Here is a 21,344-nt window from a genome sequence, read left to right as displayed (position 1 = left end):
TCAGTGTCCTGTCCCCTGTGATCTACACCAATCCTTGAACTTGAAATAGGTTCCAGAATTAACCCTATACCAATCATATCGGCCCATAAATATCTAGATATAAAGAAGGGTAATAATGTCTGGATAGAAGTGTAGTGAGTGTCTGTACATCACATCAGCAAGGATAGAACGGGAGAAAGCAGTCTGAACATGTGCTAAGGCTATGCTATGGTCTGAAGTGAGGATAGGTAGACGATAGATAGATAGATAGATAGATAGATAGATAGATAGATAGATAGATAGATGATAGATAGAGAGGTAGATAGATAAAGAAAGATAGATAGATATATAATAGATAGATAAATAATAGATAGATCAAAAATAGATAGATAAATAGATGATAGATAGATAATTAATAGATAGATAGATGATAGATAAGAAATAGATAGATAATAGATAGATAAAAAGAAAGACAATAGATAGATAATGGATGGATAAAGGGATAGATAGATAGATAGATAGATAGATAGATAGATAGATAGATAGATAGATAGATAGATAGATAATAGATAGATGGATAGATAGATAGATACTAGATATATAATTGATAGATAGATTGATAGATAGATAATAAATAGATAGATGATAGATAGATAGATAGATAGATAGATAGATAGATACATAGATAGTTAGATAATAGATAGATGATAGATAAATAATAGATAGATATTAGACAGATACAAAGAAAGACAATGGATAGATAATGGATGGATAAAGGGATGGATAGATAGATAGATAGATAGATAGATAGATAGATAGATGATAGATAGATAGATAGATAGATAGATAGATAAATGGATGGATAGTTAGATAGATAGATAGATAGATAGATAGATAGATAATAGATTGATAGATGATAGATAAATAGATAGATAGATAGATAGATAGATAGATAGATGGTAGATAGATAGATAATAGATAGATAGATTAGATAGATAATAGATAGATAGATAGATAGATAGATTGATAGATAATAGATAGATGGTAGATAGATTAGATAGATAATAGATAGATAGATAATAGATAGATAGTAGATGGAGGGTGAAGGATTAGTGGCAGCAGTACAGACTTGCTGACAGACACATACACAGGAGACATATGTTGTGTAGGACACATGCTGTACTAAGCTCACACTTAACCACAATGAGCCCTGAGTACAGATCTTTCCGTGTTAACCATTTGTGCTCTCATTCACAGAGGTCCCCTCACTTTGCCCACCAGGTAGACGAGTCCCCGATCCCGTGCCGGGCTCGGTGTCACTGCTGGCAGCTCGCTGTCCTGTCCCCCGGGGATCGCGCACGCTTTACCTACACGTCTTCCCTCAGACAATGCGCTGCGGAGGTACCGTGTGGATCACGCGTGTTTTCCATGCAGTTATCCTACATGTTGGATTCCTCTGGGGGTCATTTAATTGCTTGGCTGGAAGCAGAACAGTTTATCATTTCACAGTTGTGTCGCTTGTTTAATTCGTCTTTGTTTTTAGTGAATAATCTTCTCTATAATCCGCCTGATTTGTATCGTATGTTCCGGGAGATTCTCAGCACGGAGGCAGCACATAATGTCCCGTGTCCCTGGTGAGCAGGTACTAGACATAATATTACAATCTCACACTATGAGGAATATAGGCCATGTCATAGCAAACTGCAACACCCATCATCCTAGATCACACCTCCTAGCAAATTAAAAGAAAGGATCTACCTTCCCTCCAGAAACAGCACCTCTCCTGGGCTCAATCTGGTATTGCAGCTCAGCCATATTCAATAAAATGGGGCTACGTTGCAATACCAGTCTCAAACCATGGAAAATAGTGGCGCTGTTTCTTAAAAAAAAATTAACTAGTGGGAGGGTGGATAGCATTGATGCCAACTATTTAACCTTTTATACACAAAAATCAAAATTCAGACATTTTATACATTTGGTGTTCTAAAAAAATAAAAGATTTTATAAAATCATAATAATTCATACGTTAAAGTTTTTATGTTTACTTAGATAAGTGATGAAAAAACGTAGTAATAATAATAATAATGACGGAATTGCTTTTTTATCTATTCCCCCATTGTAAGAAAAATAATTATAGTTATTAAATGGGTTCTTCTGGGACTGCAAAACTGATGACTAGTGATTGAGAGAGGCAATCAGTTAGTGAGGGGCCTACTGTGAAGCTAGTCTCTACTCACGGTCTAGCCGTGTTACAGGGGGTCAAACATTCCGGGGTAAGATGCCAAGAGAAAAAGTCAAAATCTAAAGAGGAAAAACAAATGCAAAGTCTAGTCACGGTCCGAGGTCAGAATACCAGGAAGATAGCGGATCAGAGCAAAGGGGCTAGGCAAACAGATCAGAGCAAAGGGCTAGGCAAATGGATGGTCAGAATGAGGTCCAAGGTCAGGCAGCAATAGATCAGCAAACAGAGCACAGGAATACTTGGTAAGGCACTACTGAGCAAATGCTACGGCATCTGGGACTGCCAGCTAAGGTAAGTAGCTGGGTAATCACTGATTGGAAGGCTGAGCTGTCTATCAAAATACTGCCAGCTCAGCACGCCACTGCACTAGATTGGATGATTGAGCTGTCAATCAAAATACTGCCAGCTCAGCACGCCCCTGCACTAGATTGAATGACCGAGCTGCCACTATCTGCATCTAAGGTCAACTACCCTAGAGGAACACACCTACTCCCTGCAATACACCAATCAGCTGACATAAGGCACCACTTCCTCTTTACTGTGTACCACTCAGTGTCTTACTTATACTAGTGGCCATGCCTGGTATTGCAGCTTAGTCCAATTTAAAGAGAACCTGTCACCAGGTCACAGGTGGCCAGTTTTTCCTCTTATTTTATTCTTGTTGCTCCATTGAGTATTCATTTCTTTTTTATGGGCCTTTTTATTTAGTGCAAATTTTTATGGCCTTTTTTAAAGGGGGTGTGACTTACAGGGTAATTATACAGTACAACTAAAAGACACGCCCCAGAGGATCTGTGATCCACGCCCCTTTGAAAAAAAATTATAACTACATAAAAAAGTCGTTATCTATATTGCTTTATGATGGATTACAGAAAAAAAAATACTCATGGGAACAGTAGGATTGTTTTTTTCTTGGTGATAGGTTTTCTTTAAGTGACCCCTTTAATCAACTGATCATCTGAGAGTCACTCTGCCACCAATGTGATAATATTGGATTATCCTAAAGCGGACTGTATACATTAGATTTCTGTTGGACAGCTATCTCTCCCGGCTCCTCCATGCACAGGAGCGCAGCACAATGTAGACGCAGCAAGGCAGAGTTTACTGTACAGAAACTCACATAGAGCCGACTTAATTCAAGGGGAAAGGGGCTTTTATAACCGGAGACAACTTTCTGTCTGTCCTCTCTATGTTCTATTTCCACAAATAAAAGCCAGGGAGAGACAATGCCTGTTAATCGAAAAGACAGACGCTACCATTACTCCCTATTAGAGGGATAATGCGCCTCCATAACACCCTCACAAATAAACTAACAGTGAGATTGTGCTCCTCTAGAGAGCAATAGAGTCAAATAGAAAGGTAAGTTATCTCCGAGGGAAACGATAAAAATGCTTTTTAATAGGCGACATCAACAAGAAATATGGGATTTTGGCATTTCCCCTTTTAACAATGGTAAGGTTATGCTGGAAATATCTAAAAAATAATATGAAAAACAGAAATGTAGAAAACGGTCTCACTTCAATCTATCTATCTATCTATCTATCTATCTATCTATCTATTATCTATCATCTATCTATTATTTATCATCTATCTAGTATCTATTTATCTATTATCTATCTATCTATTATGTATCTATTATTTATCATCTATCTATTATCTATCAATCTATCTATCATCTATCTATTATCTATCATCTATCTATCTATTATCTATCATCTATCTATCTATTATCTATCATCTATCTATATATCTATTAAGTATCTATTATTTATCATCTATTATCTATCATCTATCTATCTATCTATTATCTATCTATCTATTATCTATCATCTATCTATTATCTATCTATTTCTCTTTCTATGATCTATCTATTATCTATCTAAATAGTATCTATTATCTATGTATTATCTATCCATCCATCTATCTATCTATTATCTATCTATTATATATCTATCCATTGAATAAACATCAGACCCCATTGTCATAATATATCTATATATACATTATAATATATATGTACAGTATGTACATACATATACACAATACACACATTTCAGTCATAAACATTAAACATACACATATATGTGTACAATTTGCACACACATTAAACACATAACACACATATATTCATGCTTGTTACACACATACACATTACACACACATGCACACACATACATACATATATTTATTTAGTTATATAGCTCTCTTATATTCCACAGCGTTTTACAAACATTATCATCACTGTCCCCATTGGGGCTCACAATCTAGATTCCCGATTAGTATGTCTTTGGAATGTGAGAGGAAACCGGAGAACCCGGAGGAAACCCACACAAACATGGGAAGAACATATAAACTTTTTGCAGATGTGGTCCTTGGTGGGATTTGAACCCAGGACGACTTCTAACCACCCGTTAACAACTAAGCCACCAAGCTGCTATAATATATCCATACTTGTTACACCCATGCACATTACAAATACATTACAGACACATATAGTCACACACATTGCTTATACTTACTTCTCCTGCAGGGCTGTCATATTCTAGAAGTAGAGAGGACAGAGGTGTGATAGGAGAGGACTCCCTCCCCGTCTACTTCTTGGCCATCCTAACAGAGCTGCAGCCTAGATCAAGTTACAACAGCCAGAAAGACGCTTTTGCAATTGTAACTACATGACTAGAGATGGGTGGACACCTGGATGTTCGGGTCCGGCCAAACAGTTACAGACAGTTTAGGTACCAGAACAGTATCTGGACCCAAACCCGAACCCGGACACCATTCACTTGAATGGGGGGCCCAAACATCCAGTGTTTGCCATGCTGTCATGTGCACGACAGTGCGGCAAACACCACTTCTGATTGGCAGTAAAATCATCACCACCGGTCAGACAGCTGCGGTTCCCATGCTGTCAAAAGACTTTACAAAGCTGTGATCAGCGGAATAAAGTTTACCAACTGGTGTCGGCTGATGGGACTACAAGTCCCATTTTGTTTTATTTCAAATAAAGAACTTTATTCTGTCTGTTTCTTTATTTACCATACAACTATAGGATTAGTAATGGATAGGTGTCTTATAGACGATTCTCCATTAATAAGTCGTGGGCTTGATGTCACCTGACAATACAAAGGTGACATCAACCCCACAAATATGAACCCCACTTGCCACCGCTACAGGGCGAGTGGGAAGAGCCGGGCGAAGCACCAGAATTGGTGCATCTAATAGATGCACCTTTTCAGGGTTGCTGCAGGCTGCTATTTTTAGGCTGGGTCAATATCCATGGCCCCGTACCAGCCTGAGAATATCAGCACGCAGCTATCACACCGACAAAGAATGGAGAGGTCTATAATTTTTATCGTAGCTGCACTTCACCTGTGAGAAACAGAATCTTAAAAAAATAAAGAAAATCACATTGTATGACTTTTACATAATTAATTTGGATTTTATTGCATGAAATAAATATTTGATGGAATAGAAAAACATAGAGATAGAGATCTTCTCCAGATCTTTCAGGTTTCAGGGCTGTTGGTGGGCAGTCAAAGGACAATGAGTTTCAGCTCCCTCCAAAGAGTTTCTATTGGGTTCAGGTATGGACACTGGCTAGGCCACTCCAGAACCCTGAAATGCTTCTTAAGGAGCCACTACTTAGTTGCCCTGTCTATGTGTTTTGGGTCATTGCTATGTTGGAAGACCCAGCCAATGTTGGAAGACCCAGTCACGACCCATCTTCAATGCTCTTACAGCGGGAAGGAAGTTGTTGGGCAAAATCTGGCAATCCATCCTCCCTTCATTACGGTGCAGTCGTCCTGTCCCCTTTGCAGAAAAACACCCCCAAAGTATGATGTTTCCTCCACCATGCTTCATGTTTGGGATGCACTCACCCTTCTACCTACAAACACGACGAGTGGAGTTGATCCAAAAAGTTCTATTTTGGTTTCATCTGACCACATGACCTACTCTCATGCTTCCTCTGGATCATTCAAATGGTTTTGGCAAGCATCAAATGGGCCTGGACATGTGCTGGCATGAGCAGAGGGATCTTGCGTGCCCTGCAGGATTTTAATCCATGACGGTGTAATGTGCTACTGTTTGAGACTGTGGTCCCAGCACTCTTCAAGTAATTGATTAGGTCATTACATCTAGTTCTTCTGGGCTGATTCCTGACCTTTCTCAGAATCACCGAGATCTTGCATTGAGCAACAGACCTTGGAAGATTGACAGTCATCTTGTATTTTTTGAATATTTCTATATAATATATAATTGTGTCAACAGTTGTTGCCTTCTCATCAAGCTCCTTGCCTATTGTCCTGTAGCCTATCCCAGCCTTGTACAGGTCTATAATTCTGTCCCTGGTGTCCTGAGACAGCTCTTTGGTCTTGGCCATGGTGGAGAGGTTGGAGTGTGATTGATTGAGTGCATGGACAGGTGTCTTTTATACAGGTAACGAGTTCAAACAGGTGCAATTAGTACAGGTAATGAGTGCAGAGTAGGAGGCTTCTTAATAAAAAACTAACAGGTCTGTGAGAGCCAGAGTTCTTGCTGGCTGGTAGGTGATCAAATACTTATTTCATGCAATAAAACACAATTTAATGATGTTAAAATCATACAATGTGATTTTCAGGATTTTCTTTTACATTCTGTCTCTCACAGTTGTAGTGTACCTACAATAAATATTACAGACCTCTCCATTCTTTGTAGGTGGGAAAACCTGTAAAATGTGTATCAAATACTTATTTTCTATCTTTCTATCTATCTATCTATGATCTATCTATCTATCTATCTATCTATCTATCTATCTATCTACCTATCTATCTATGATTTATCTATCTATCTATGATTTATCTATCTATCTATTATCTATCTATCTCATATCTATCTATTATCTACAGTATCTATCTATCTATCTATCGATCTATCTATCTATCTATCTATCTATCTATCTATCTATCTATTATCTATCTATCTATCTATCTATTATTTATTTATCTATCATCTATTATCTATCTATCTATCTATCTATCTAAAAAAGAAAAATTGGAGGCAGCACACCATTTGTAGTGAAAAAGAGCTATTTAATCAGCCCAGAAAGTGACGTTTCGGTCCCACCAGGAACCTTTCTCAAGCTTTCAGGCTTGAGAAAGGTTCCTGTTGGGACCGAAATTGAGGTTTGGTATTTGCCTGGGGGGCTCTGCACCCGGACTCTTTCTTTGTGCTGCTCTAATTCTCTTTCTCCTATCTATCTATCTATCTATCTATCTATCTATCTATCTATCTATCTATCTATCTATCTATCTATCTATCATATATCTATTATCTATCTATTATCTATTATTTATCTATCTATTATCTATCTATCTATCTATCTATTATTTATCATCTATCTATCTATCTATCTATCTATCTATCTATCTATCTATCTATCTATCTATCTATCTATCATCAGTTTCATATCAGTCGCTACCAAAATGGATCTTTTCATATCCTGTAATTTCAGGAACCCCGGCCAGAACACATAATACTAATCTGCCATTATATGTAGAGATCTTAGCAGAAGCTCATACATAACTGGAAGCAGTAGTCCATGCAGATGGCGTCTCGGTTGGAGTTGTACTAGTGTCTGCAGTGAGGCAATCATCAATGATAACCACTGTGTTTGGTCATACAGCACACAGACACTGCAAAGTAATGAGATATGTCAGATTTTTGCTGGTGATTTCATGTTTGTAGGAGCATCCAAACCTTCCTCTGATAAAACACCTTATAGTTTGGACAGATTAGACTTTTATCGGTCAGGATAAGCTGCCGGTTGTCGGGCACCTCGTTATCACCAGCTTGCTTAAAAAGCTCATTAGCGTCATTCTCAGGAAGAGTTATACCAATTCCATCCTGCCTGTAGGTGCGCAAGAGGAAGAGAGCGGGAAGTGACTGTGGGATAGGTCCACGCACAAATTTGTTCATGGTTTAAAACAATGACACCACATTGGTAAGCATAGGAGCTGTGTACATAAAACGGTAGAAGATTTTTATGCAATGGAGCAATACACAAATGAGTTGCAAAATTGTGCATAAAGGAAATAAATATATGTGTTATATGCTAATGTGTTTATATGCTCTGAAAAAAACGATACAAATCCATCAAAACTCCTGGTTCTGACTACTCTCTTAATAGAGATTTCCATAGTCAGGTGAGTTGAAAAAGCATTCACAGTCTCAGGGAGGGCAGAGAAAACAAGAAACGAAGATGAAGAAAGGACATGGGGAGGAAATAACTGCAGAATAGAAGCTGTGCTGTTTTGTTAGAAAATGGAGACAACAGAATCCTAAATTCACAAAGAAATATCACATCCAGCCTATATTACTAGGAGGAAATTTAAACCTTGGATCAGGCTACAAACTGCATACAGGGCCGGCGTTAGGGGTAGGCAGACCAGGCAGCTGCCTAGGGCCCCTGCTCCTCCAGGGGCCCCCAGCCAGTGGCATGCTGCTAAAAAAGCACACCCCGCTGGCACTATGGGGCCTGTGAGTAAAAAGGGCCCGATGCCCCATCACCCGCATTCAACTTATCGGCATCATAGATGCCGATACAGTTGAAAGCACTGATGAAGGAGAGAGTGTCCTGTGACACTCCCCCTCTGCCTCTGCCAGAGGAGCTGAGATACTCTGCAGAGTGCCGAAGCCAGAGCAGGAGGGAACGAGGCAGAGAGGTAAGCAGTGTGTGTGTATGTGTGTGTCTGCTGCATTATACTGTGTGTGAATGCATTCTAGTTGTGTGTTTGTGCATTATAGTGTGTGTCTGCTGCACTATACTGTGAGTGTGGGGGGGCTGAATTATACTGTGTGTGGGAGCTGCATTATACTGTGTGTCGGGGGCTGCATTATACTCTGAGGGGCTGTATTATACTGTGTGGGGGCTACTTTATACTTTGAGTGGGCTGCTTTACACTCTGAGGGGGATGCATTATACTGTGTGTGTGTGGGGCTGCACTATACTCTGAGGGCCTGCATTATACTCTGAGGGGGCTGCATTATATTCTGAGGCGGCTGCTTTATACTCTATGAGGGGTGCTGCATTATACTCTGAGGGGGCTGCATTATACTGTGGGTGGTGTGTGGGGGGCTGCATTATACCACGTGTGTGTGGGGGTGCATTATACTCTGAGGGGGTTGTATTATGCTCAGAGGGGTCTACGTTATATTCTGAAGAGGCTGCATCATACTGTGTGTGGCTGAGCTGCATTATACTCTGAGGGGGCTGCATTATACTTTATGAGGGGACTACATTATATTCTATGAGGGGACTACATTATTCTCTATGAGGGGGCTGCATTATACTTTGAGAGGGCTGCATTATGCTCTGAGGTGAACTACATTATACTCTGAGGGGACTACATTATACTCTGAGGGGGGGCTGCAGTATACTCTGAGGGGGGCTGCAGTATATTCTGAGAGGGGTTGCATTATACTCTGAGGGGTACTGCATTATGCTCTAAGGGGACTACATTATACTCTGCGATGGCTGCATTATACTCTGTGAGGGGGGCTGCATTATACTCTACGAGGGGTGCTGCATTATACTCTGACATGGGCTGCATTATTCTCTGAGGGGACTACATTATACTCTGCGATGGCTGCATTATACTCTGTGAGGGGGGCTGCATTATACTCTACAAGGGGTGCTGCATTATACTCTGACGTGGGCTGCATTATTCTTTGAGGGGACTACATTATACTCTGTGGTGGCTGCATTATACTCTGTGAGGGGGGGCTGCAGTATAGTCTGAGGAGGACTGCATTATATTCTGAGGCGGCTGCTTTATACTCTATGAGGGGTGCTGCATTGTACTCTGAGGGAGGCTGCATTATGCTCTGAGGGGACTACATTATACTCTGTGAGGGGGTGCTGCAGTATACTCTGAGGGGGCTGCATTATATTCTTTGAGGAGTGCTGCATTATACTATATGTAATATATGGGACCTGCATTATACTATATCGAGTACTATCTGTACCCATCATTCTTCCTCAGCCAGTGTATAGTGGCAGGGAAACAAGGGTTGAACGACTTCAATATTGTCGATCGCACTCGTTTAGCGGCCTGAACTCAGCGCATGTAAATACAAAAGAAATGTTTCTGTGTGATGGTGCAATATGTCAGCATTTGGGGCCCCACTTTAAACTTTTGCCCAGGGCCCCACTTTGTCTAAAACGAGCCCTGACTGCATATCCGATTTGAAAATGAGTAAAGAAATGAAGATTGTAGAATTGAACTTTAAGGATAGCACGCCCAATTCTAATTTATGTCTACACAGTTTGTATGCCAGGTTAGCTCTATCTACAGTTAGTAGCAGGGAACAGACTGCACGGGAAGTCTCAGAGTGATTAATACAAGTAAGAAGCTTAAGTTGCAGTGCTGTCTAACCTGCTCTGAAACTGACAATCACAGACCTGCAGAACGGGCTATGTACTTTAGGGTTCATGCTGGCAGGCGCTTTGGCATCTGCCCAAGGTACACTGTCCTTCACTGTATGGTCCAGATGGTGAGCAGAGCAGAAAGGCGGCTGGTGGGCTCTTAAATTAGAAATTTTACTTGCACTTGTGTCTATGTAGTCCATATGGTTACAATGCTGGATGGACCACTACTGCTATAATAGTCAGAAAGAATTACGGCACATGCCACTTAGACAGATTCTTAGACAGGCATCTATCAGCCACCGCAGTCTGCCTATATTAGAGGGTCACTGTGGACAAGAGAATTGGAAAATGACAAAATTGCTTTGGCAATATCTAAGAGTATGTATTAAAAGTATCTAAAATATATATATTTAATCGATTTTTTCATAAATGAGTAGTACATGGAACTTTAGAGTATTTAGTTTCAATGGCATTCAATAATCTTTGCAAAACAAAAATAGTAAAATCCAATTATAAGAAACTTTGGAATACATTTTATCAAAGAATTCTTCTTTTTCCTATACTTAAAGGATTTATCCAGGACTATTTTTTTTTTACTATGGGCTAAAAAACAGGCAAGTAGTCGCTATCTACTTCTGTTCTACTGGTCACTGACCGCAGCTACCGTCAATGTCAACAGAGCAGCTCTTCCTCTTCCAGGCTGTTCTGTCGACGGGGCGTGACTGCTGATGTCATGCTGTTTGACAGTCATATCTCTGCTATTAGGCAATGGGAGGCCGGCTGTCAATCAGCATGACGTCAACAGTCACGCCACATCAACAGAGCAGAGCGGAAGAGAAGCTGATGCTCTATCGATGTATATTGGCCAACAGTCTAATGTGTACGATGGCATCTGACCCTCCCACAACAGAAGATGTCGGGGGAGAGAAGGATCTGGCTTTTTGGATCTCCAATAGCTATTCATTTTATTCTCTGGCGATAAGCCTGTGTAAGTAGAGTCTAGCAGCGACTCTCTCATAAAGAACACAGGAGCAATTAGGAAAAGTCAAGTGTTTCGGTGCTTGAGGGAGTTCCTCCTGTCTCCTGAACTTATCATCCACTCAGAAACAAATATGCTTCCTTGGAACAAGATGGACAGGCTGTTCACTGAATACATGGCATATTGAAGACTATGGAGAGAGAAGCAAGAGATAGGAACGGAGTTAGGAGCAGAAAAAAAGGATGCCGCAGATTCCTTCTAGCGCATCCCAGAGCTAGATTCACATCTACACTGCTCAGTACTGTTGTTTGATTTCTTCCATGCCTCTGTTGATCCTATCTGTGTGCCACCAAGGTGAAAACGAGCAGGAATGTCTCATGGCTATGTGTACTTTGTATAGGAGACATCATTGCGGTTAGGAAAGCAGAGGAAAAATGCAAAATACAAGTCATAAAATTGTTAAAGTTACTTGAAAGTATAGCTTCCATTTAAAGAGAATTGTGTATCTTTCACAATTTCCTCCTTTATCTGCTCACTAACTGTTTCACTGTTTCTTCTCTGTTCACTAACAGTCACACAGTGAGTGAAGACACATGGCAGAGGGTGGGGAGATGAAGCTGCACAGACTGTGAGTCTCATGCTGTAAGACGGGAGCAGCTGATTGGTTCAGAGTATGTAGCACAATTTTTACATCAGGAATAGCCTGGTATGGAGCGAAATGATCAAAGCAACCATATAGTGGATCCAATAAGTAGCATAAAGTTGCAGCATACCTTCCTTATAATTTTTGGATCTAGCAAAACCAACCTCCTCGTGGATGTTTGAAAATATGCTTCAAAGTTGTTGTTTTTTTCAGCGTGTACAGATCTTGGATTGGTCTTTTAATAAGATATGGTTACAGGTTGCATAAAAATAAACGGCCTAGGTATGCTCATCATCTTACCCAAAAGGTGTTACCAGCCAGAGTGAGACATGTAATTGTAACACCCCAGGTAACCGGTTGTTACAGTGATGTTGCCTTCCCTTCGGGGAGGGCAATATCATGCTTGCAGGCAAGGAGGATTCTCTTTACCAGGTAAGCATCTACATTCAACACTTTCTGAATCCAGGCCAGAAGGGGGAGCTCAGTACCCAGATTCAGGGGAGCTTCCCCAACTTTACGTATTCTGGTCCAGAGGAGGAGCTAGTTGGTCTGTTGAAGGGAGAGATAGGAGGACGTCTGGAACAGACAGTGGGGCCGAGCAGCCATGTGGGAGCTGCAGCCCCTGGAAAAGGAAAAGATAACCTTAAGGGTTGGATTGTAGTGGAGCTTAAGAGGAAAGGAGCACAGTGGAAGAGGAAAGGGCTCAGAGGGGAATGGCGACCAGACACCCTCAGAGCCAGAGCGCAGAATCCGGGCACCGGGAGCCCGAGGTCGTGTTGTTCTCCAGGATGCATGGCAGAACCGGAGGGCATAGGACTGTATGTTAATTGCCCACACCAAGTCTGAGGTGAAGCAGTAACCTGAAGAGCCCGGGTCATGATAGAGACCCCATGAAATGGCTCACACTGTTCACCGTGCAGACATCTGTCTCAGGACAGGAAAGAGGGGACTTTGCCAGTAAGCTACAAGCAGCAGGGACCTCGCCAACTAGCGCAAGTAAGAAGGCTTACAGACCTCACCTGGGAGAGGGATCCCCTATTGTCTCCAAGCCGGCTGGACCACAGCTACCCCTGCACTTGGTACCCTGGACTGAGGCTGACTGCTACCATCAGTAAACCAGGTAAAGACTGCAAACCTGTGTCCTGGTTCTTTACTATACCATCCACCACACCATCTGTGCCATACACCTTGAGAACCCTGGGGACTCTGTTTCACCTGTGGGAAGCATCACCATCTTGCTGCATAACATCACCCCAGAGGACCCCTTTAAGCAGCGTCGGTCCCTGCTGACCGAAAACCACAGGTGGTGTCATGAACACAAACTTTATTCAAATCCCTTTAAAAATATTCCCTTTAACATTGGCGCCCAGGGCCATGGACCGGGTCGCCGCCACCGTGACATCCCACTGTGAGTACCGGACCCGGTACCGAGTACCCCACAGCCCTGGTGGGCGATTCATAATGACTGACAGTCTGTTCTCCTGATCTACACTGGACTGGTGATGCCCCTTTCAGTTAATAAAAGCTCAGGAAGCAGATTCTTGGGTAGATCTATGTCCGCCCATAGATCTTAACAGCTCATTTACATATTAAGAAAATTGTGGATTTCACTGTAACCACACATCGGTTCACAGATGTCAAGGTAGAATATTATTCAATGCTCTCTATGACCCACATTGCCATACAGTATAGATGGCTTAGGGGGGTTGATCCTAGTAACATTTTCCCTTTAAATGCTCTGCAAAAAAAAAAAAAAGATACAAATCCATCAAAGCTCTTGGTTCTGACTACTCCTTCTGCTCTCCCGCCTTTCATATTTAGAGCGAGAGCAGGAGGGAGGAGGTTAAAGAGAGATTTCCACAGGCTGGAGAGGTGAGAAAGCATTTGCTGCCTCAAGGAGGGCAGAAAAAAACAAGTTGTAGAAGAAAGCACATGAGAAAGAAATAAGTAAAGGAAAGAAGCTGTGCTGATATATTAGCAATTGAACACAGCACCACCCTGAATTCACAAAAAAACTTCACATCCAGCCTATATTACTGGGAGGAAAATCTAAAGCTTGGATCAGGCTGCAAAATGCATATCAGAATTTAAGATTGCAGACTAAAACTTTGTACAATTTTATTAATTAAATATATATTTTTTAAATTCAACGCTGAAGGTGTCTTATGCCCTTTAAATTAAAGAAATGTGGAAATATAGTGTTTTGTAGCCATTGTGGGTTTTAGATGAAGGCTCTAAATGGGGATTTCTATTAACTTAAAGTTCCCTAATAGAATACTTAAATTTTATATGGATTTCTTAACCAAATGCCTTTAACTATTTCAGCTCATTGATTGGCAGTTGTTGTCTTACACAGTTGCCGTATGGCTGCTGTTGTGAATCAGCCGGTATTAAGTTCTGAAAAATTCCAGGACAAGCGTTATAAGAATGCTGATGTATCCCAAGACTTCGTATCTCTTGAGAGTACAGAAGGATCGTGTGCTTGATGATGCAGTATAGTCATGCATGGCTATATTACACTCTGCCTGCTTGAGATGTCACTCAGCGCTGACATTGTGCCACTCACACAGCTCAACTCACGTGCTCCAACGTCATACGAGTGGAAGAACTGAGGAAGGAGGCGAATGTTCCACCGTTCTAAAAAAAAAAAAAGAAAAAACAAGTGTCAGGACTGTTTTAGGGATCTGCCAATGGAAAGACATGAGAAATGACTGTGTGCATAGTAAACCAGTGCCAGAGGCAGCAGAGTAACAAGCAAGCAGTGTTACAAGAATCCTTAGTGTATCAGACAGTAAACTAGCTTTGCTACAAGATCTTATTCAATTTCCTATTTTTTTTTACATTATATTAATATATTTTAAATGTTAGATGTGTGAAAATTGGAGGTTTAGCCTAATTAAAGGGGACCTGCCATCAGGTCCAACATGGCAATTTTTTGCATATATTTATTCCCGATTCTCTCCTGAGTATTTATTTATTTATTTATTTTTTTAATTAATTTTTATTTATTTATTTATTTTTTTTATTTTTATATAGCGCTAACATATTCCGCAGCGCTTTACAGTTTGCACACATTATCGTCGCTGTCCCCGTTGGGGCTCACAATCTAAATTCCCTATCAGTATGTCTTTGGAATGTGGGAGGAAACCGGAGTACCCGGAGGAAACCCACGCAAACACAGAGAGAACATACAAACTCTTTGCAGATGTTGTCCTTAGTGGGGCTTGGGCCCAGGACTCCAGCGCTGCAAGGCTGCTGTGCTATCCACTGCGCCACCATGCTGCCCATGTATTCAGTCTTTTGCTTTTTTAAAATCCGCCATATGGTTCCAGAGATATGGGCCTTTTTATTTAGTGTTAATTTGTATGGTCTTTACTCAAGAGTCATAGGATTCTCTGGGGGGGTGTTTATAGGCTGATCTGCATAATTACCCTGTAAACCACGCCCCCTTGATAAGGACAAAAAATAAGCACTAAAGAATAAGGCCTATAACTCTGGAACCCTATAGTTGATTTTAGAAAAACGAAAAACTGAACATTCAGGGGAGCAATGAGAATAGAATAAGAGCAAATACTGGATAATTTTGAACTGGTGACATGCTTTCCTTAAAGGGGCTGTCCAGGCTTGGGGTTTATTTCTGCAGTCATGTGACTGCAAACTTGTGAATCATCACAATGCACGCTGTCAGAATTTTTTGTTGCCTATGTGATTTGCATACATGCGGTCACGTACCGACTAGCATGCGCAGCTTCACTCAATGCAAGTGTATTGAGCGAGACCAGACATGTCTAGTCGGAATGTTCCCGGAAGTATGCAGATCATATACTTACTGTTACATGACTGACTGCTCCCGGCGCCGGCAGTGATAAATCCTGACTGCGCGCACTGCGTGTATTGAGAGGATTAACAAGTCTGCAGCCACCAAAAATGAGTGCAGACATGAGTCACAAGCCTGGACAACCCCCATAAAGGGGCTGTCCAGTTGGGAACATGACTCATCGTCTCAGGGCACTCCAGTAGGTGAAGCCATGTGTGATAAGTGAACATGAGCTCCATAATGCTCTATTGATTGGCTGTAAACCAAATCTTACATGGTGCATAATATCTCATGCTGCAGGATTGCAGAGTGACAAATAAGCTCCACCATCATGGGTTAACGTGGTTATAGAAAGGACATGTTTTTGGGAAGCTATAGAAATTTTTATGCAATCTGCATCTGTGATAAGTCAACACTTATCTTACGTCAATCATACCTCCCAAATTCTGAAGATCCAAAAGAGGGACAAATTATGTGGCGTGCTTAGCGCACTGCAGCAAATTTTGGCCACACCCCAGTAGGCGCCCATTTACCATTACTACTGTCTCCCCTGGCAGGAGGAGATGTCAGAGGGGAGCATTTGTAGCCGTTAAAAAGAAACTCACGTTAGCTGTTGCACCACCTCCACAGACCTCTGTCTGGTCCTCCATATTTTCTTTTTTTCCACTTCCCCCTTTGTGCGCATCCTCTTTGACCTCTTCACTCTAGGTCAGGCCTTCTAGATCGACTAGGCCTTGGCCTTCACTAGAAGTCTTGCCAGCGCACAATGACGTCTTATTCAAGCAGTAAGATTTGTCCTGGAGTGAAGAAGCCAAAGAGAATGTGCACGACAGAGGAAAGGGGAAGGAAGACACGTATCCTACGTTTTCTATGTTCTTGGGTTTGGAGAGACCCCAAAACAGAAAAAGTAACATTCAATTTGCATCGTATAACTTTGCTGCAAATCAAATTTCTGTGTAAAATCCATTAAATAGATAAGATAATCTCAATTAGCAACCAATCAGAGTGCAGCTTTAATTTTATCAAAACTGGTAAAAAATGAAAGCTGAGCTGTAATTGGTTGCTATGGGAATCAAAGACTGGTTTAGGCCTATATGTCATTTATTAGGTTAAATTTTATTTAAAAAACACACAAAAAACCACAAAAATATAAACTATTGAGATAAAATAGACACCGAGAGGCCCGTCCACACAAAGGACATATGAGGAGTCCCCGGTACCTGTCAGCTCGCTGCCTGTCAGACGTTTTCCTCCCAGCCCACTTCTCATTCCAGAAGGAAAATACAGTGTCTTTCCAGCCAAAGATAAGGTAACTGGGGGAATTTGCTTGCCCTGTTTAATTAATGCTGGATTATTTCACTTTCATTTTGTGAAGCTAATAATCTGACTGGTAGAATGTCAGGAAAAATTAAATCAGAAACTCATGTAGCACCAAAGGGAAAACATGGTGAGCCGCCGAAATATTCCCAGCAGAAATCACTGACAATCCTACACTCCGTTACAGGGGCACGACGAGGAAAATCGGAAAAAGAAAAACGAAAAATGTGCTAGAATGTTGGTTTCATTGCAACAATCTACATTACAGCATCGTGTGCTCGACATCATGCCGGGGAGACATCTAGGAAATCTGATGCTACCAAGCTATCGCTACCTCAAACGCTTTAAGGAGGCGTGAATACTTATGCACAACAGCTGCAAAATACAATTTCCATCACTGCTTGCCATTTGTATACATTCAGAATAACATCGTACGATGATCGTAAGACTGAAAAAAAGTCTTCATTTATAAATATATATAAAACAGTCCGAGTATGGAATGGCTGCGTCTCATCTAACCCAACAGCAATGTACAGCCCGGCTGTGGGGCTCCTGACTTCACAGCCTCATATATGCCTGTCAGGCTGTTGAGATTAGGGCATGTCTGTGACGTACGGATGTGGGATTTTGGCCTAAAGCTGGACACACACACTTTTTCTGTGTTTTCAGATGTTTGTAAAGATGAATAGATTGAAAACAAATCAAATTCACCTCATATTTCACTAAATAATTTGGATTGGCCAGAATATATATTTTTTTGTTTGCAATTCGCTTCACTGGTATCCAAATAAAATGGTCGCTCATAAACACATTTTCACATTTACCTGGATTTGTGTTAGACCTGAGAAGAGGTAAAAAAAATATATATTCACCTCTTCCTTGCCCTCACCTGTTCCACCACGCAGCTCCCTGTGGCTCTGGTCACTGTTTAAAGCTTTTTGGGAACGCCAGCGCTGACTAGGCCTAATGAGGTTGACTAGACCTCACAAACTCAGTCACTAACTAAGGCACTGCCACGAGGCATGCAACATGACATCAGTGAGGCCTAGTCAGTGACTGAGGCACTGTCACGAGGCAATGCACCATGATGTCAGTGAGACCTAGTCAGTGACTGAGGCACTGCCACAAGGCAATGCACCATGATTTCAGTGAGACCTAGTCAGTGACTGAGGCACTGTCACGAGGCAATGCACCATGATGTCAGTGAGGCCTAGTCAGTGACTGAGGCACTGTCACGAGGCAATGCACCATGATGTCAGTGAGGCCTAGTCAGTGACTGAGGCACTGTCATGAGGCAATGCACCATGATGTCAGTGAGGCCTAGTCAGTGACTGAGGCACTGTCACGAGGCAATGCACCATGATTTCAATGAGGCCTAGTCAGTGACTGAGCCACTGCCACGAGGCAATGCATCATGATTTCAGTGAGGCCTAGTCAGTGACTGAGGCACTGTCACGAGGCAATGCACCATGATTTCAATGAGGCCTAGTCAGTGACTGAGGCACTGCCATGAGGCAATGCACCATGATTTCAGTGAGGCCTAGTCAGTGACTGAGCCACTGTCATGAGGCAATGCACCATGATGTCAGTGAGGCCTAGTCAGTGACTGAGCCACTGTCACGAGGCAATGCACCATGATTTCAATGAGGCCTAGTCAGTGACTGAGCCACTGTCATGAGGCAATGCACCATGATGTCAGTGAGGCCTAGTCAGTGACTGAGGCACTGTCACGAGGCAATGCACCATGATTTGAATGAGGCCTAGTCAGTGACTGAGGCACTGTCACGAGGCAATGCACCGTGATTTCAGTGAGGCCTAGTCAGTGACTAAGCCACTGTCACGAGGCAATGCACCATGATTTGAATGAGGCCTACTCGGTGACTGAGCCACTGTCACGAGGCAATGCACCATGATTTCAGTGAGGCCTACTCACTAACGAGGCAATGCACCATGATGTCAGTGAGGCCTACTCACTAACGAGGTAATACACCATGATGTCAGTGAGGCCTACTCACTAACGAGGCAATGCACCATGATGTCAGTGAGGCCTACTCACTAACGAGGTAATACACCATGATGTCAGTGAGGCCTACTCACTAACGAGGCAATGCACCATGATTTCAGTGAGGCCTACTCACTAACGAGGCAATGCACCATGATGTCAGTGAGGCCTACTCACTAACGAGGTAATACACCATGATGTCAGTGAGGCCTACTCACTATCGAGGTAATGCACCATGATGTCATTGAGGCCTACTCACTAACGAGGCAATGCACCATGATGTCAGTGAGGCCTACTCACTAATGAGGTAATGCACCATGATGTCAGTGAGGCCTACTGACTAATGAGGCAATGCACCATGATGTCAGTGAGGCCTACTGACTAATGAGGCAATGCACCATGATGTCAGTGAGGCCTACTCACTAACGAGGTAATGCACCATGATGTCAGTGAGGCCTACTCACTAACGAGGCAATGCACCATGATGTCAGTGAGGCCTACTCACTAACGAGGTAATGCCCCATGACGTCAGTGAGGCCTACTCACTAACGAGGTAATGCCCCATGATGTCAGTGAGGCCTACTCACTAACGAGGCAATGCACCATGATGTCAGTGAGGCCTACTGACTAACGAGGCACTGCACCGTGATGTCAGTGAGGTCTACTGACTAACGAGGCAATGCACCATGATGTCAGTGAGGCCTACTCACTAACGAGGCAATACACCATGATGTCAGTGAGGCCTACTGACTAACGAGGCAATGCACCATGATGTCAGTGAGGCCTACTCACTAACGAGGCAATGCACCATGATGTCAGTGAGGCCTACTCACTAACGAGGCAATGCACCATGACGTCAGTGAGGTCTAGTCACTGACTTAAGCACTATTACTTAATCTGCAGGTTAACAGCGTTATCCTTGATGACAGGTTCCCTTTAATAAACATTTTTAAATCGTAAATTCGATTTACATAAAATACATTTTCCAAATGAATTTGAGCAAACCTGCTGAATACAAAATTTGATAGATTAGCTCATCTCCATTTGATGAGAAATAAATGTCATGTGTTTTATGGCATTTTTTGGGGGTGGAGGGGGTATCATAAGAATTTTTCTAGCATATTTTCAAGTCTGATAGAGACAATTGTTGAAAAAGTGACCCCAAAAATAAGTAAAGCATGTTGCATTTTTTTTCTTAAAGTACCGGTGGGTTAAAAAACACAAAAATAGCCACCAAAAGATTAAAACACATTGTTTATAGTGTAGTTTATATATAATATATCCCTATTAGTGATAAGATGTTATCTGAGCATGCTCGTGCGCTAACAGTGTATTCGGCCTGCTTGAAAAATATGTTCCCCGACGCTCCATGTCTCACAGTTTTTCGACAGTCGTAAAGTACGCAGGGATTGACTGTTTATTAGGGAATCCCTGCATGTGTTGCGGCTGTCGAACAACCATGAGACATACAGCCGTGGCAACTAAAGCATATTATTTGATCTCGATTAGCACAGGAGCATGCTCAGATAACACCTTTTCCCAGCACGTTCGCTCATCATCACTTGTCACAATGCATTTTCTTTGTTGTTACCTAAAAACAGCGCCAAGCATACGGTTGTGGCTTTGCCTGGTACTGCAGCTCAGTCCTATTCTCTTGAATTAATGCTGCAGTACCAAGATCAACCACAACCATATTTGGCGCTGTATCAAAACTAAAGCAGCCTATTCATTCAGTTGATTGCTGAGAGTTTCCGAAGTTGGCGGCCCATCAAGTCAAAGCCTTACCTTTTTAAGCTGTTACAACCTACGAAAACCTTATCAAGAGGTTAATTAGAAAATAAGGACACCTCTTAAATAAGAGTAAAAATTACTTTATTTCCTCTTCCCTTTAAGCAAAAAAAAAATTCTCAGTGATTTTTGTCAATCTGTCCCATGTAAATAGGGGGTACGGAACACAT

At 41.8% G+C, this 21,344-nt stretch overlaps 1 protein-coding gene across 4 annotated transcripts in view; it reads right to left on the bottom strand.

Moving 5' to 3' along the window:
• The window catches only part of ESRRG (estrogen related receptor gamma), a 1,109,342-nt gene that overhangs the window by 309,163 nt on the left and 778,835 nt on the right, over positions 1-21,344 (bottom strand). For all 4 annotated transcript variants that reach the window (XM_077282272.1, XM_077282267.1, XM_077282269.1 and 1 more), the window contains exon 7: positions 14,831-14,887. The gene's annotated coding sequence lies outside the window, so the exon portion shown is untranslated. The remainder of the gene's footprint in view (positions 1-14,830; positions 14,888-21,344) is intronic.

The sequence above is a fragment of the Ranitomeya variabilis genome, chromosome 2 (genome assembly GCF_051348905.1).
Source record: "Ranitomeya variabilis isolate aRanVar5 chromosome 2, aRanVar5.hap1, whole genome shotgun sequence".
NCBI classification, from domain to species: domain Eukaryota; kingdom Metazoa; phylum Chordata; class Amphibia; order Anura; family Dendrobatidae; genus Ranitomeya; species Ranitomeya variabilis.
This window is presented reverse-complemented; position numbering and strand designations above follow the sequence as displayed.